Raw genomic sequence first — 16759 nt, 5'->3', positions numbered from 1 at the left:
CAGTTGAGGCTCTCAATAAATAAAAAGCCAACTTCCTGCAAAGCAGAGCCCCTCCATCTATGACTAGTGGTATGAGAGAAGGTGGTAGGGTGTGTTCTAGGTTATTGTTTGACATCAGGCATTCAGAGGCAAAAATCACCAGAAAGTTAGTACTCTGAAGTCCCATAAGCCTTAGAGGTGCTCACCTCACATTTGCTGCAATATAGATTCAGCCTTTAGCAACTGTTAGAATTATGTACTGAAAGACTCATTTCTGTGCCAATGCAGTGATTAGCTTTGATTTGTATAGAGCTGCATGCAGAGGAGAAAGTCTGGCAGGAGGAAGCTTGCTTTGAGGGCTGCTGAAGTAAATTGGGTCCACATATGTGGCACCCTAATGATGAGGGGGCAGAAGTGGAAGGGGAGCAGGGTGCTCCCTGGAATGAGCACCGGGACCATAAATGGGAGCTTGTTCTTTTACCACTACCACCAGAGGGATGTTTAAAGATTTGTTGAGTTTAATTCATTTATTTCTTTTTGGAAGTTTAAACACTCAAAGGATGTGAAGTCAGTAGACAAATCTCACTGTAGAATGAATTGCTTCATGGGGTTGCAGTTTGCAGAGACTGGCTGCAGGGAATAAGTGATTTGTTGGAAAAGGAAGAAAAATAAGGGTGGAAAGATCAAAGGCTCAAAATCTCAGACATATCTTCTCTTGGTTTCCCTCAACTCTCTCCTCTCTCCATCTTAGTTACGAATTCATTATGACTGGCAGCTCCCAGCTGGACTCCTGGAGATGGTTAGGAGCTGCCCAGAAATACCACGAGCAGTGCACTGCGTCTGTCAAACTGTGAAATCTTCTGTAGAAATGAAGTGTAAGAAAGAAACTTGTTACTTTTTGTTCAAATTCCCTCAAGTTTTCGATTAATTCCTAGGTCAACTTCTCACTCTGGACAAATTCCTTATTGTTGAAGTGGGCCTAATTATACCTTCTGAGTCTGCCTTAGAGGCTGAGTGTGATAATACCTCACTTTATCAGGCAACAGACAGTAGAGGCCAACACACAACAGAGGCTCAATAAAATATGATACTATTAAGTTATTGTTTTATTATTCAGTTGTGGATTTATTGAGATCAAATGAAGAACTCTTCACTTATCAATTTTATCTTTATTTTTTTGCGGGAATTTTTTTTTAAATACTTGATTTGGAAGCAGAATCTTTAAAGGTTTTACTGTGAAATGTTACCATCAGGGAAGATGGCTGCTGCATTTTTCACGCATTAGCCAAATTGCCAAGAATTAAACTGGAATGGCGGGCACACTTAACAAGGCCCTTTGCAGTTTTCAGGCACATTTTTTTTCTTCAGCTCATTGGCAGATACTTATCTGTGATTTCAATCATTCAGATGACTTCAGAAATACAATGGAAGCAGAGCAGAACTAAGGGTTTCCAACTGTCAGGTCTGGTGAGAAATGATGTAAAATGGGATATTTAGCTGTTGTCTTGCATAGCCTCTAAATAGAATTAACAAAAGCATCCACATTTTAGTGCTTAAAAATAGTGCTCATTGTAAAGGCAGCATGCCTGGTGACCTAAGGGCTGGAGGTGGGTGCTGGTGGGTATGGGGGAATGTGCTTGCCCACAGGGATGCTCTGAAGGGTCAATTAAAAGGTTCTTAGTCTCTGGAGTGAACTTTAATTGGATCCATAAAAATGAAGCAAAAATGGCCTTCCTTCTATCTCTGGTGTCATCTTGAAATGAATTACAGACCGAATGAATCTGCAGAGGTAAAACTAGCTGAAGAATTGAACAGTCCATTGATTTATTACAGATTACCCATTGGAATAGTCAGCCCAAGACCTGACTGTTCTCCTTTAGCCTTTAGACAGTATTTTAATGTTAATGAGGATTTTTTTTTTTGGTGCAGCAGTTTCCCCATCTTGGCTTGTTAATCATTAATCATGCTGTTAGTTAAGAACACGTGTACTTGACTCATGGTTGCTTATTTTTTTCTACAAATTATACAGTAGAGCTATTTATTGTCTGTATTACTGGGAACTCTGAATATCAAAGTGGTTAATCCAGAAACTTTTTACTTGGGTCGAACAAGCAAAATGCATGATTGCTTTGTGCACAACTCCTTCTTTCAGGAAGAGGGCAGGATGGTTTTTTTATATATATATATATATATATAGCCAACAATTAAGAACCATATGAAATAGGAAAACTATACCTAAATTCTTTCTAAGCAGACCACTTGCTCTTAATTAATTACTCAGTACATGTGTTACAGAACAGGGTCGAGGGAGGTGTACAGTATACTATTACTGAAAGGACCCCCCAGGTTCACTATGCCTGCTGCCAGAGGAAAGACGTCTCTTAATGCCAGAGATTTGTGAAAAGAAAAGGAAGTATTTATTTAAAGCTATACAGACTTAAAGTAGTGACCTAATGTCTTCATTAAAATATTAAAGTCCTTTAGGATACCCACAGATGCACACAGTCCTCTGTCACAGGTGGGCACAGGTAACCAGGTTCTTAGTGATCGGGACAAAGAATTGAACCGAACACCCAGAGTTCATAGAAGAGAACACGGGAGCAGGCCAACCCCAAGCAGAGACTGACCTCATGGGCTGGAGGGACTTTATGCTTATAGAGCAGATCCTTCCTGGCTAGTTTTAGTGGGCTTTTACTGAGTATACACAAGTAGTTGCATTACTTTAAAGCTACTGCGCATGTGGTTTCCCATGATCCTCCCCAATTGGCCACCAGGGAAGAGGGTCCCACAATGCTAGGGAATTAATCCCCGTTTCTCCTGGGGTCCCCCTATACTAGGTTCACCCTTCTCTAAGCCAGAGAATTATAGCTCTCCATGCTAGAGATTGGTGAAAAAGAAAAGTTATTTATTCAAGTTATACAGACTAAAAGTAATGACTAAATGTCTTTGTGAAAAATCCCAAAGTCCCTTGAAACACCCACAAACACACACAGTCCTTCCTTCCCCCCTTTGCCCAGTCTGGGGTACCGTATCTCAGGAGAAGAAATAGAAGTCCGTGGCTTAGGCAGCTCTCGGTTCTTCCTAGTAATTTGTGCTCAGCTGGCAGGCCTTCCTTAGTTCCCAGCACCACTGGTGGTGTTGCCAGGATTGCCAGCTAAAGCCACGTGGTGATTCTTCTCATGGCTGCGGGGGGGGGGGGGGGGGGTGATCCCCCTTTCTGAGAGAGCAGCAGCAGCAGCGCCGAGAGGGCTAGCACGGAGCTCATCATGTCCTGGCCAGAGCAGTTGGCTGCAAGGTTGGCTGAGCCCGAGCGGTGAGAGCGTGGGCACAGCATGTGGAGGCCTGGCGGTGGCTGCGGCGACCGGGCAGTGACCCAGTGCTCACGAGTCACTCATTGGTGGCCCCTTCTCAAGGCCTCGGCTGTAGAGCTGGCTGGGGCTCGGAGCCAGGCAGTAGAGGAGCCTCAGGTGGCTGCATCGCGGACGGTGTCTACGCGGCTGCGGGAGTCCCCACTCTGCTAAAGCTGCATGGTTCTCTCCTCAGTGGCTGCTGTCCTCCCTGCACTGCCACAGCTGCATGGTTCTCCCTAATGGCTGCCACACCTGAATTTAAATCCCCGCGCCCAATCTTCCTCTGCAGCCCCATTTCCGACTCCTCCCACACTTGGCTTCACATGCCAGAACTCGTATCCTTCCAGCTTTACTGGGCTGCCATCATGAGTCTGGGCAGGCACGGCCCCACGTCCTGGAGCCAATCTTCTCCGAGCTCCCACGCAGGCGCTGTAACTCAGGGGACCCGCCCCCCAGTTACATTGGGGTGGGGAAGCTACCTCTATTCCCCTGGCTCAGAGATGATCACAGCTATTTAACATATCCATGCAACCAGTTAAAGATATGCCAAATGACCATGCCAGAGGGTAGCTGCAAGGCTGTTGCTATGCAAAACAGCTCTCAATGGCCCTGCTTCACTTGTCCCTTCCCCTGGGGTGGAAGAGTGAGGACATTCTATATATTCTTCTAATATTTCCTGGACACCTTGAGTTCTGAACCCCATTCCAAATCTCTATTTGGGGACCCTTTGGCTGTATCCTCCTACACTTCCTTTTCCCTCTGCCCTAATCTGGGGTACTGTATCTCAGGAAAAGAAGTAGAAGCCCATGGTTCAGGCTCCCAGCACCATCAGCTGTGTCACTGCCAGGATCTCCAGTTAATCCAAAGTCATGTGGCACCTTCTCATGCCCCACCAGCAAGAGTCCTTTCATCCTTTTTCTTCCAGGCAAAGTCTTTCCTGCTTCCTAAGCCTCATGGTCAAAGGGAGCACCCCAAAGCTGCATGGTTCTCTCCTGGCAAAGCTGTGGGGGCTCCCACTGTGCCCAAACCACATGTTTCTCTTTTACCAAAGCTTTGGGGGACCCACTCTAGCAAAACCACATGGTTCCCTCTTCGCATGGCTGCCAAGTCTGGTTTTAAATTTCTGCGCCAACCTTCCTCTGTACCCCCATTTCTGACTCCTCCTACAATCAGTTACACTTGCCAGCATTCCTGTATTATTCAAGGTTTACTGGGCTGCCATAGTGAGTCTGGGCAGGTGTGGCCCCATGTCATGGAGCCAGTCTTCTCCAAGCTCTCACGCAGGCACCGTAACCTGGGGGGACCTGCCTCCCAGTTACATCTTGGGTGGAAGTCACTTCCATCCCCCTGGCTCAAAGCATGGCCACAGCTACTTAACATATCTATGAAACCAGTTAAAGGCTATAGATATGTTAAGTGACTATGCCAGTGGTTAGCTGCAAAGCTGTTGCTGCACAAAACAGGTCTGCATATTCCTGCTCCATGTGTCCCTTCCCGCCACTCACACCTGTGGTGGGAAGGGGTGAGGGCATCTTATATATCTTTCTAATATTTCCTGGACACCTTGAGTTCTGGACCCCATTCTAAATCCCTATTTGTACCCCCCCTCTTGGCTATACCCTGTTACACATGCACACCTAGCACTTACCATCTGTCTGGTAATCTAGATTATTTGTAAATATTAACCTAATCCTCTATTCTATGAGTGAAGCACTTTGAATTTTCTCATTTTACAGATGAGAAAAGTAAAACACAGTAAAACTGAGTACCCTGACCAAGTTTGCAAAGCTAGTAGAAGGAAGAGGTGGGATTTGAATCCAGGGAGTGTCTGTGAATTTCATCAGTATTCTATCAGTACTTTTGTTCACACCTCTTAAGTGTAATAAAGTACAATAACAATAATAAAGTCTGCCAACATCAGCATTGTACCTCTTTTGTCATTATAGTTCATATTGACTCCCAGATAGGAATTATATTTTTTTAATTACTTAAAATGGTCTCAGTTGAATTTAAAATTAAAATCCACGTAGCAATTTTTAAAAATGTGGTTGTAGAACAGGGCATTATTGGGAGAAAAAACTGTATTTAAGTAAGGTTTATGGCTCAGGGGATCATCAAACAGGAGGGAGAGTGCCTGGGTCAGGGTCACAGGTCCCACTCATGATAAAGCTCAACCTGGACACATGGCTCTCAGCTCCTAGTCCCATCTTTCTCCTGAACCATTTTCCTGAAATACTGTCACACATCACAGCCCAGAAGACTGGCTGAGGTCATGCTCGAGGGTGAAGCCAGTAGATGCCTTTGGTCTTATCTGTATTCCCCAATCAGCTTGTCTTTCCATAGGACCTAGAGAAATGTGGGTGTGAGGGCTGTCCAGTTCTTTGACAGGGCAGAACCAGCTGTCTTTTTAAAAGATGGACATTTAATGGCTATTGCCTGGGCTAGAGTCATATAACTGATGGTTAGTTTTTTAAGGTGATCCATCTCAGTTTTCTCAGCCTTACTGGTGCTTGATTTGGAAAAACCACAGTGAGGGTACCCTTTTATGGAAGACAGATAATATATGCCCCTTGCTAGTTTTTAGAAGTAGGAAGGGCCATTGTAGGACTGGGGACTCCTCTGCTATCCTGACTCAGTGGGGGATGCCACCTTGCCTTAGCTGATGGAATGTTACAGAACAAATGAGGGGGGCCTGGGACGATATACTATTATTGAAATAAGCCCCCAGGTCCGTTATGTCCGCTGCTAGAGGAAAGATATCTCTCAATACCAGAGATTTGTGAAAAGGAAAGGAAATGTTTATTTAATGCTATACAAGCTTAAAGTAGTGACCTAATGTCTTTATCAAAATCCCAAAGTCCCTTAAAACACCCACAAACAGACACAGTCCTTCCTTTCTTCCCCCTTTGCCCAGTCCAGAGTGCCGTATCTCAGGAAAGGAAATAGAAGTCCATGGCTCAGGCAGTCCTCTGGTTCTTCTCAGTTAGTACTCCATCTCGACTGGGAGACCTCCCTGGGTTCCCAGCACCCTCAGCTGAGTCGCCGGGATCTCTGCTAAAACCAGGTGGTGGTTCCCCCTTCTAAAGCTCTGGGGGTCCCCACTCTGGCAAAGTCACGTGGTCCTCTCTCCCAGGGCCACGGGAGTTGCCCCACTCAGCCAAAACTGCATGCTTCTCCCCCCTGCAAAGCTGTGGGAAGGGGGAGTCCCCACTCTGCCAAAGCCGTGTGGTTCTCTCTCCAATGGCAGCCATGTCTGGGTTTAAATCCCCACGCCAACCTTCTTCTACAGCCCCATTTCTGGCTCCTCCTACACTTGGGCACACTTGCCCTCAATCTGCTGTCTACTCCAGCTTTTCTGGTCACCATTGTGGGTCTGGGCAGGTGTGACCCCATGTCATGGAGCCAATCTTCTCTGAGCTCCCATGTAGGCGCTATAACTCAGGGGACCTACCCCCCAGTCTCATCTTGGGGGGAGGACCCTTTCCATCCCCCTGGCCTAGAGCATGGCCATAGATATTTAGCATATCTAAGTGACCAGCCAAAGGCTATAGGTATGTTAAATGACCACGCCATGGATTAGCTGCAAAGCTGCCCTGTATGTTCTTGCTCTGTGTGCCCCTTCCCCCAACTCACACCTGTGGGGGAAGGGGTAAAGACATCTTAAAATCTCCTAGACACCTTGAGTTCTGGACCCCATTTCAAATGCCTATTTGGGATCCCCCCTCTTGTCTGCACCCTGTAACAGGAAGGCTTTTTTCTCAGCTACCATGGCCTTGCAAGGTGTCCAGGCATTCTTCCTGTCTTGGGCAGGGGAGTTGGAAGCACAGTGAATCTTACAAATATCTTGGGATGTCACTGGAGGGTATCCACATGGAATGGGTTAACTGGAAGGGGGCCTGGAGAGAGTCTCAAAGCAGAGATGTAGTCACTTAATCTGGACAATTAATGAGTGTTGATTTGATTGTGGATGATGCATGACAACTCAGGGGTCAACTGTTTGGTGCTGGTTTGGCTTTCCTGCATCTCCAAGATACTGTTAGGAAATCAGGGTTCTTATCCTCTTTTGAATTATTAACCCCTTTGTTTGTCAAAGCCTGTAGAGCCCCTAAAATAGTATTGTTTTCAGTACTTTACTGAGGTAAATTCACATATAGTCAAATGAACACATCTTACGTACAGCTTAATTGTGACAAATGTGTCCATAGTCACCCATATCCAGACCAAAATAAGAACACTTCTATCACCCTAGAAACTTTCCTCATTCTTTTCCCAATCAACACTCCCTACTCCAGAGGCAAAGACTGTTGCTTTCACCATTATAGGTAATTTTGAGCTTCTTATAATGGAACCATAGTCAGATACTTTCTGCATTTAGCCTCTTTCCCTCTTTGTAGTATTTTTTACTTTAATCATGTTATTATGCATATTAATTGTTTTTTGTTCTTAATTCATAATTAAATAAGGTGGTTAAGTATATAATTATACATACAAAGGAAACTAGTTATTTTGAAATATAGTTATCAGTATATTTTATTTTTTAATTTATTTTTATTGATTTTGGAGAGAGAGAGGAAGAGAGCAAGAGAGAGAGAAGGAAAGAAACATCTATTTATTGTTCCGCTTATGTATACATTCATTCCTTGCTTCTTGTATGTTCCTTGACTGGATATAGAACATGCAACTTTGGTGTATGGGGATGACGTTCTAACCAGCTGAGCGACTCAGCCAGGGCTGTATCAGCTTATTTTAGAAACCATGTAGTACATAGTTCAGTATGTGTGCCTCTTTATTAGTACATTAGTAGCAAGCTCTAGAGTAGGCCTAGTAGTTTACTAACTAGTGTAACTTTGAAGTGGCATTGAGTATATGTGATAAACCTTTGCCACATCTGTAATATAATATGAAAACATCAGTCACTTGTTCTTGGTAGCAAAACCATATTACCAATATTAATGTGGTTTATTATTTACATCCTTAACTTTAAAAAATGGTTGGTTAGAAGCTAGTGAAAATAAAGGTATTTTGCCATCCAAGTTCAAGGACCCCCTGCATCCTGTGAATACCATGTTATAAACCCTTGTAATATATACTTGTCACGTGGGATAGTTCTCCTGGTTGCGTGGTTCAATGGCTTTTCTTTCACACCTCACATTTTTGGCCTTTGAAATTTTTAATACAGCCTGTGTGGGCTGGACAACTGGTTCCATTTAACTCTTCTCTTGTATGTGGGACAGGAGCTATTAGCCCAAAAGGTCTCATTAAATATCTGATTTTATACAGTAGTAAGTTGCTTGTTGCCATATCTCTTAGTGGGCTTGGGGAGGCACTTGAGACAAGAGAAGGACTTCTGTGACGAAGAAGATATGGTTTTCTAAGAACACTCTGATTATTCCTTTGGCAATATTCTTCTATGAGACATTAGGAGAGAAATTCTCTCTGTCCCCAGAAGAATGTGAAAGTCCTTACTAGACCACAAGGGTCATGAAAATAGAACCACGGACAATAGAATTTCTAGGCCCAGATAATGGCTAACATAGAAAAGCATTTATTTTACTGTTTGGATATTAAAATAAAACATTTTAAAGATTTCTACAAATATAGTTCTTATAACTGGAAATAGTAACTAAAATTATGTCATGCTTTGTTAAGCTTTGCTGTCTGTATTCTAAATTGCGGAGTTTTGTTAGTTGGGTCCACTAAGGAGAAATAAGAGGCACCACGATGATCTAGTTTACAGAAGTGTCAAGTTTAAGTCTCCTACTCCAAAATTAAGGAGAGCCATAGGGTGAGAAGCAGTCTGTGTCCATAATCCTGTTGACAGCACTTTTCTTCAAGCTTTAATTTATAACTCATCTGCTTCCTGCCGATTGCCCTGAGCTCAGCAATGCCATGCCAGTTTCCATGGTGCTGATTTGCATACCAAACCAGGACTTGTGTTTTTATTTCCCTCACACATTTCCAGTGCTAAGTGTTCTTCTAAGGAAGGGATTAGCATGCTAGCCAATTAAGAGATTTTGCCAGAAATAAAGCACCCAGGGAATATAATAACTTCAGGCTGTGTTGCTGCTGCTGTGCCTAAGAATCAACAATATAGTTGATTGGTTTTCTTAGGCTGGCACTGAGTCTTAAAGATAATAATGTCTACAGTGAGATCTGTAAGGATTTCTTATTTTTTCTTACTATATCTTTTAAGCAGTTTGCAAATAAAACATTTTTCATGGTTTTATTGTGGAGCATGAGTGGATTTTTGCAAGTTTAGTTGTGGAAATTTTTGTTATTGTTGCTGTGGATCTCTTAAATGGAAAGCTTTTGCCACTCTCACTTAGGAATAGTTTCTTAAAAGACATCACGTTTTATAAAAAAAATCTCAAATCATCTAAATCAGTATTTTTAATCAACTTTAATTATTAGAACAAAAGCTAGAAAATATTCAGCTCTAAAATTTCTCTGACTGATGTTACCAGTGGAAATAGGATTCTTCCATGAAGTCATGGATTCTTGCAAAGTTGTGAGAAAACCTATTTGGGGACCCACATATAGGAGGTTGTGGGCAATTATGGTAAAGTTTATTAGAGTGAAACAAAGGACTTTTCTTAGGTGGCTGATGGCTCAGCTCTGTCCTGCTGTGGAAATCTAGCTTCTGGGGTGTCAAACCTGCACCCATGTTTATCAGGTCCAGAACAGCCAGGACGCAGAGATGTAGAACTTCTCTGTATTTCATTTCCCCTTCTGCACATCCATTGCTGAGTCTGCACTTGGCCCACATGGCTGCTACAGAGAGAGTGTGTGAATGAATGAGCAAACCCCAGGCTTTTATTAAGCTTTGATTATATTATATTGGGCTTGGGAAAGAGCAGGCTTTCTTTCAAACTAACCAATCACTTTCTGGGCTCCTCACAGGTTTGTGCTGCTCCCCCATGCCATCTAGGATCCTACTGCACCTGTCTCAGCAAAGGAATTTTCCCTGCTCTGTTACCCTCTGTACTCCTGTAATTCCAGCTACCAGGCCTGTTGTCCCCCTAGGGAGATTACAAAGCCAATTCTTCCTGCCTGCTTGGGGCTAAGTCCTCTCTGTTGAAGATCCCCTGGGGAGCCTGTGAATTCTACATCTTCCTAGTAAATTAAGCTTAAAAATCTGATTCCACGTGCCCCTTCCTATATTAATAACTGACCTGCTACCTATACTAACATCTGCTATTAGTTACAGAAGGGAATGAAAGACCAATGCAACCACATGGGTGAATCTCAGAAACGTGATACTAAGTGGAAGAAGCCTTCCATGAAAGAGTATATACTGTTTGATTCCATTTAGATGAATTTCTAGAATAGGGAAAAATAATCTATGGTGAAAAATGGAAGAGTAGTTTCCCCTGGTTAGTGGGCTTGAGGAGTAGACTGATAAAGACATTTTAATGGGGTTTGGGGTACATGCATGTGCATTCAAAACTCATGAATTTGTGCAATTCACCTTATATAGATTTTACTTCTAAAGAATAAAAATAGTTTGTCATTGCAGTATCTAGGGTTACTATGTCAGATATTTAGAAAAACTAGACACTGAGAAAAAGTGACATGACTAGTGGCAGTTTAATTAGCAGTATTTGAAAATTATACATGGATATGTTCATTCTGTTCAAACCTTTATCCAAATGTCTAGATACCTTTGGAAAGGTGTCTGTCTGCCTACAGAAAGCACTTCCTGGAATTTTATGTCATCAGCAATGATCAATTGAATTGGAAAGTAGATCATTTGGATTTAATTTTGATCCATCTTCCTTTTTAGACATGAGAGGAAAGGCATCTGTGATTGTGCTGTTGACTGGGTGAAATTTCATAATCCTGTTTCCTAGGTCAAGCTTAGTTTTTATCTCTGGTAAATGCATCAGTTTTCAGACATTGGCATGTCTCACGATTCAGAAATTCTTGGCTTTCTGAAAGACTTCCATACTTTGGAATGATCTTTTGCGTTTCCCAAATGCTTTGACTTTTCTAAGTTGCCACTCGAACTTGGCTAGGAAGCTGAGGAGGAGGTGGTACCTTAGGCAGTTGAATCTTGGGAAACGTGGCTCTGAATTTTTGCCCTGAAGTTATGGTTGGTCTATATTACACAATTGGCAGAAACACACATGGACAGATATGGGCTTAGAATGTGTGCAATGGTGTAAATGTTAAGTAATGTTTACAGGAGGCAAATGAGTTCTTGATCTCCACCTGTTTCATGGATTTTCTTCTCTGTAGATGCCCCTCTCTCCTCTTACCGCTCAAACTCAGAGATCATGCTGCTGTGTGTATGACATAGGGAGCTGTAAAAGACATGGTAGGCAGGCTGCTCAGATCCCCTTCACCCAGCCCTGCATCTAGATCCCAGCTGCTGTGAGGAATGGTTTCTAAGGCTCACAGCTGCTTCCATTCTCAGAGAGTTGCTCTTGGGTGATGACAGCTGTCTGGTCTTGGAGGCCACAGATTCAACACACCCACACATATGCACATGAGCACACACACAACACACACACAATTGTCCCCTCTGTCCCCAGTCAACAGGCTTGTTCTGTTGCCACAAGTAGGTAAAACTCTATAGTGTGAATTATGCTGCAGAACTCCCTGTGGGGTCAGGTCAAGGACTGCACTCAAGTACTGGTCTTTCTGTTTATCTTCCCCAAGAAAATGGTGAAGATCCACAGCAGAACTTCAAAGGGACCAAGGAGCCCACTTTAAGACAAGATCAATGGCTGCCTCTAAGATGAATTTCCATGTGGGTTACTGGGTACATGTAATTAGGTATTAGCTATTTTCCTGTTTTCTCACTCTGAGACCAGCTGCATGTTGTGCTTGGGGAGTGCAACTCTTCTAGCATGAAAACAGGACTAAGGGTAATTACCCTCCCACGTATTAACATGGGAAGGAAAACAGGAAGAGCATGTTTTTAATATTTTACTCCTCTTTCTTCCTTACCCCATCTGAAAGGGCATAATTTATACTCATTCCATCTGTAGAACTTTCAAAAGAAAGAAAGAACACGTACAGATGAAATGTAAACCCTAACCTGGAATCATTAGAATATGCCAAAGACTTTGTAGCTCCTGGCAGCCAAGAGCCTCCATGTTTCTCTCTTGTGGGTCAGGGGTGTGGGTGGGGGAATAGCTTCAACCTTTGTTTGACTCCATGTGTTTGAAAGTGTCATTATTTGTTTCAGAGTAACTGTTCTCTTCAAAATAGTTGGGATTATAGAATCATAGAAAAGGTAAAACTATTTACTCTGCTTATTTGCTTACATTGAACATTATGTAGATTTGTATTTTACTGAAATGTGAAAGGAGAGGAAAACCATTTTTTTGTCTTTAGAGTAAAATTTTGGTGCCCTGGATGACTTCTCAGTCTGCTTGCAGCATGGATTTTATTTAAAGCAGAACACCAGCAGTCTTTTTTTTTTCCTTTTAATAAGAGGAAGTGAACAAGAAGGAAATGTATCAATTACCTAAATACTTACAAAATCTTGCTGTGTGACAGCCCCCTCAAATTAAATTAGTTTAATTAGCTCAGGAGTCTATGGTTCGTCAACAGAGACTATGCCCACCTGGCGGCTCTTCTGGCCCTGGCTGGGCTCTCTCATGTACTTGGTGGTCAAGGGGCTGCTGTTTGGAGGCAGTGGGGACACCTGAGCCATCTCTGTCTCTCTTTCTCCAGCAGCCTAGCTTGAACATGCTCACATGATGCTAGTAAAAAAGCAAGAATGAGAGCAAGCAATTTCACTTACCCAAAACTGTTCAAGTCCCTTCTCATTTCACATTTGCTAAGATCCCACTGGCATGTCATATAGTCAAGTTTAGAGTCACTATAGGAGAATGCTACAGAATAAATGGTTAAAGGTGTGAATAGTGGGAGGGACAAAGAGTTGGAGACACTGAGGCATCTATTCTACACAAGTAAGCACTAAATCTCCTACACGCTGGAGGAAAGTAGTAGCAATAGTTATAGAAGGGAAGCTGTAGAAATGCCAAAACATTATAAAATATATGAGAACCCAAACATTCCAGCATAATCTCTTCATAAGGGGCAGTATAGTGCCAACAGTAGGGCCTTCAGTCAAGCACCCTGGCTTTAAATTCTGGTTCTGCTGATTTCTAACTCTGTGCCCTTCAGAAAGCTGTATAACCTTTGTTTGTCCGAGTTTCCCCATATGCTAAAAAATGCCAACATACGACACAAAATGCTTAGTGTCATTCTTGGCCTGTAGTAAGCACTCAGGAAAAGCTAGCTACTATTTTATTATTAAGCAGTATTAAAAATTACAAAAACATACTTTTAAAATTAAAATAAAAAATTAATTCCTGAATATGGTGTTATTTAATGAGAGAATGGAAGGTTAATGACTCTGGGTCCAAGAGGGGGATGGGCTGTTCCCAAAATACCAGGAAGCACTCCAGCCATGCTTCTATCAGCTTTTGGCACCTGGTTTGAGTCAAGTTCAATTCATTTCAGTTCAATAGGTGGAGAACCACTAATAAGGATTCATTACAGATTTGACTGTACCCAGTTGTGGGGGCTATTAAATAATTTCTGTAATTCTGATGTTTTCACATCTGAAGATGGAACTTGAAGCCTGCAGGGAAGGGAAGGTGGGCATAAAACGGTGGAGAGCAAGGACAAGCTGGAACCCAAGAGCATGAGCTGGACCCCACTAAAAGAGATTGGACTCATGTCAGATCTCACTTCCTCTGGCCTTGACAAAGCAGGTGTCCTACAGGAGAAGCTTCATCATGGAGCTGAACACATGACCGACCACAGAAGTGGGGAACCTGAGAGAGCAGGAAGATGTAGGGCAATTGCATGCCCAACAAGTGAGCCATCAGTTAAGTGGCAGTGGGCATGGACTACAGAGCACTGTCTGACCTTCTGAGTGTGGTGAACAGTAAGACAGCTGCTTCACTTCCTTCTTCCAGCTTTCCTACAAAATGTTTCATCTCTCATGGCACACCCTAATCAGAAATATACAGAGAAGGAAACGGAAATTTTGTTTAGCCCAGCTAAGCTGACCCATTGTAGAGTCACCACACACTTCTAGTGACAATGTGCTACACCAGAAAGAGAACTGGCTTTCAGATTTGGCAAACCCCTTAGCCTTTCTCTCTGGGTTTCAGGTATTAATATTCTCATGTATAAAAGAGAGTGTGGGGTGGTCTTTTTCAACTTCAAAGTCCCTTCTTGATCTAAGTCTATACTGTTGTTATCTTACTTCCTACTTCCATTAAGTTTCTTGTGCCTGCCAATCTTGCTTACCTATTTTCTGCAATTCTGTCCCAAGGCAGTCAGCTAAGCCAATGTGAGCATGGGTCGAGTAAAAGGAGCCCTGCATAAACACGCAGGGTTTGTCTAGGCTTTCAAAGCTGCTGAAGTAAATTCTGGGAGCAAAGGGCAATTGTAAGTGACAGAATTAGATATTTACTGTGTTAACCATGACCACTCATAGATTCCAGAGAAAGCCAACCATATTGACCTAAATGTTTCACTCCAATTTTTCTAATGATATGCAATCTTGACTAAATTTGCCAGCTCTCAGGGGGCTGAACACTATTCAGCAACAGTTTCTTTGCCTACTCCCAGTTATAAGCAATTATAATCTCAGCAATTTTACTCTCTTCGAATAAGCACTTGTACAGATTATTGATATCTGGCAGGGCTGAGTTCCTTCATGCAAAGACTCATTTATGGTTTTGATGCTATCTCTACAAAGTGCTTGAACCCCAGATCCAACATTACTGGGCATTCTGGGGGTAATGTTATCACAGAATACTCTGAAACAGAAGATTCCAAGAAAACTGAGGGGCATTTTTTGTGTGTGTATGTTCTTACCCACATCTTTCCCTGCCTCCCCAAAGGTGAATTAACCAGTCCTTGTGAGGTACTAGCTATAGGTTTATAATCCTTAATTGACTATTTTTTTTTCTGGAAATTGATGTTGCCTAGAGAGAGCTGCCTTGCCTATAGTCATGCCCTCTTCTTGCAGCACACATCCAACGATCCAAAGAGTGTTTATCCCAGTGTATAAGATCCAGCCCCTTACCACAACTTAGGACAACTCTGTAGGGCCATGTCAATTCATAGCTCAAGTGGTGTTGGCTGAAACTTCTTTAGTAACTATTATAGCCTGACTTCTGCTTTGAACTACTCCTTTCCTTCCCCTTCCCCTTCCCCTTCCCCTCCCCTTCCCTTCTCTTCCCTTCCCTTCCCTCTACAGATGTTGATACTGTAGGCATTCTCTAATAAATGCTTGCACAGAAATCCCCATCTCAGCATCTACTTTCTATGGAACCAAAGCTGCAACTGTAGTGACAGGGAGAAAGACCAAGGTTTAAGAGGCAGATACACTGAGGGTGGAAGCTACGTTCTCGTTCTTAGATCTTGAGGGTTAGTTTCTTTTTCATTTGTAAGACGTGTTTGGGAGGCAGGGAGGAGGGTTTAAAGAAATGCAGTTAGTACAGATCTCCATGCTGGAGACATAAACACTCTTTTTATCCCTCCACAGTATTTATCACCTTCTTTTCTGTCTTGTGTACATTGCTCTTTTATTATGTTTTATGTGTTTTGCTTACTTTCTGTCCACTGTCCCTTTTGCCCACATACCCACTAACAAGAATGGAAACCTTACAAAAACAAGACCTTTGTTTTGTTCACTAATGTGTTACAAACAAATAGTAAGTGTCAATAAATCCTAAGTGAGCAAGTGAATGAAAGTGTGAAAAGACTGGTTGGGAGGCTGTGACTATAATGCAGGGGAGGGACAGTGGAAGGTGAATGACATGACAGAATGGACATGAGAAACAATGGATAGATTCTAAGGCTTTGGAAAGTAGACTGCACAGAAGTGCCTAAAAGCTCCAGGAGTTCTCAGACCAGAAGGCACATCAGATTCCCATGGAGGGGTTGCTAAAACACAGATTCCTGGGTGCATTCTGGAGGTCTGAGGTGGGGCCTGATGATTTGCATTTCTAACAAGTTCCTATGTGATGTTGTTGTACTGAACTTGAGTTCACCCTGGTTTAGAAGAATCTGCCTCTAGTTCCCCTCCTCCACCCCTGGTTTGCAGCCTTATCATCCCCCATGCCCACCCTGCTCCGTTTCCAAAGGTGTCTTTCCTGGTCCTCATACTCATCAAGTCCTCTCTGGATTAGACAGGGCACATGCTGTTTCTGCTTATCTTCCTTTGGCTTTGAGATCTTCATCATTTTGAGATCTTAGCTTATTTGGCAAGTCCTTGGGGAAGCCTTCATCGGCCTCCCAGAGGACTATAAGGCCCCTGTGACTCATCCCAATAAGTGTTCTTTAATCAAAACCTCCTTTGGGGAGTTATTTCTGTAAGGAATGTCCACCATTATAGATTGTGAGGTCCATGGTGACAGGGGCTGCAGCAGTCTGGCCACACAGGCTGTCTC

General features: G+C 42.9%; 1 protein-coding gene and 1 long non-coding RNA gene across 3 annotated transcripts in view; both read left to right on the top strand.

Annotated features, from left to right (window-relative positions):
• PLCB1 (phospholipase C beta 1) overlaps positions 1-16759 on the top strand; it is a 660986-nt gene that overhangs the window by 157037 nt on the left and 487190 nt on the right. The window lies entirely within an intron of this gene.
• LOC118496879 lies at positions 5459-7484 on the top strand. The gene is made up of 2 exons (XR_004899441.1): positions 5459-5998; positions 7079-7484. It is a non-coding gene; the product is annotated as an uncharacterized LOC118496879 (long non-coding RNA).

This window comes from Phyllostomus discolor, chromosome 9 (assembly GCF_004126475.2).
Source record: "Phyllostomus discolor isolate MPI-MPIP mPhyDis1 chromosome 9, mPhyDis1.pri.v3, whole genome shotgun sequence".
Lineage (NCBI taxonomy): Eukaryota > Metazoa > Chordata > Mammalia > Chiroptera > Phyllostomidae > Phyllostomus > Phyllostomus discolor.
This window is presented reverse-complemented; position numbering and strand designations above follow the sequence as displayed.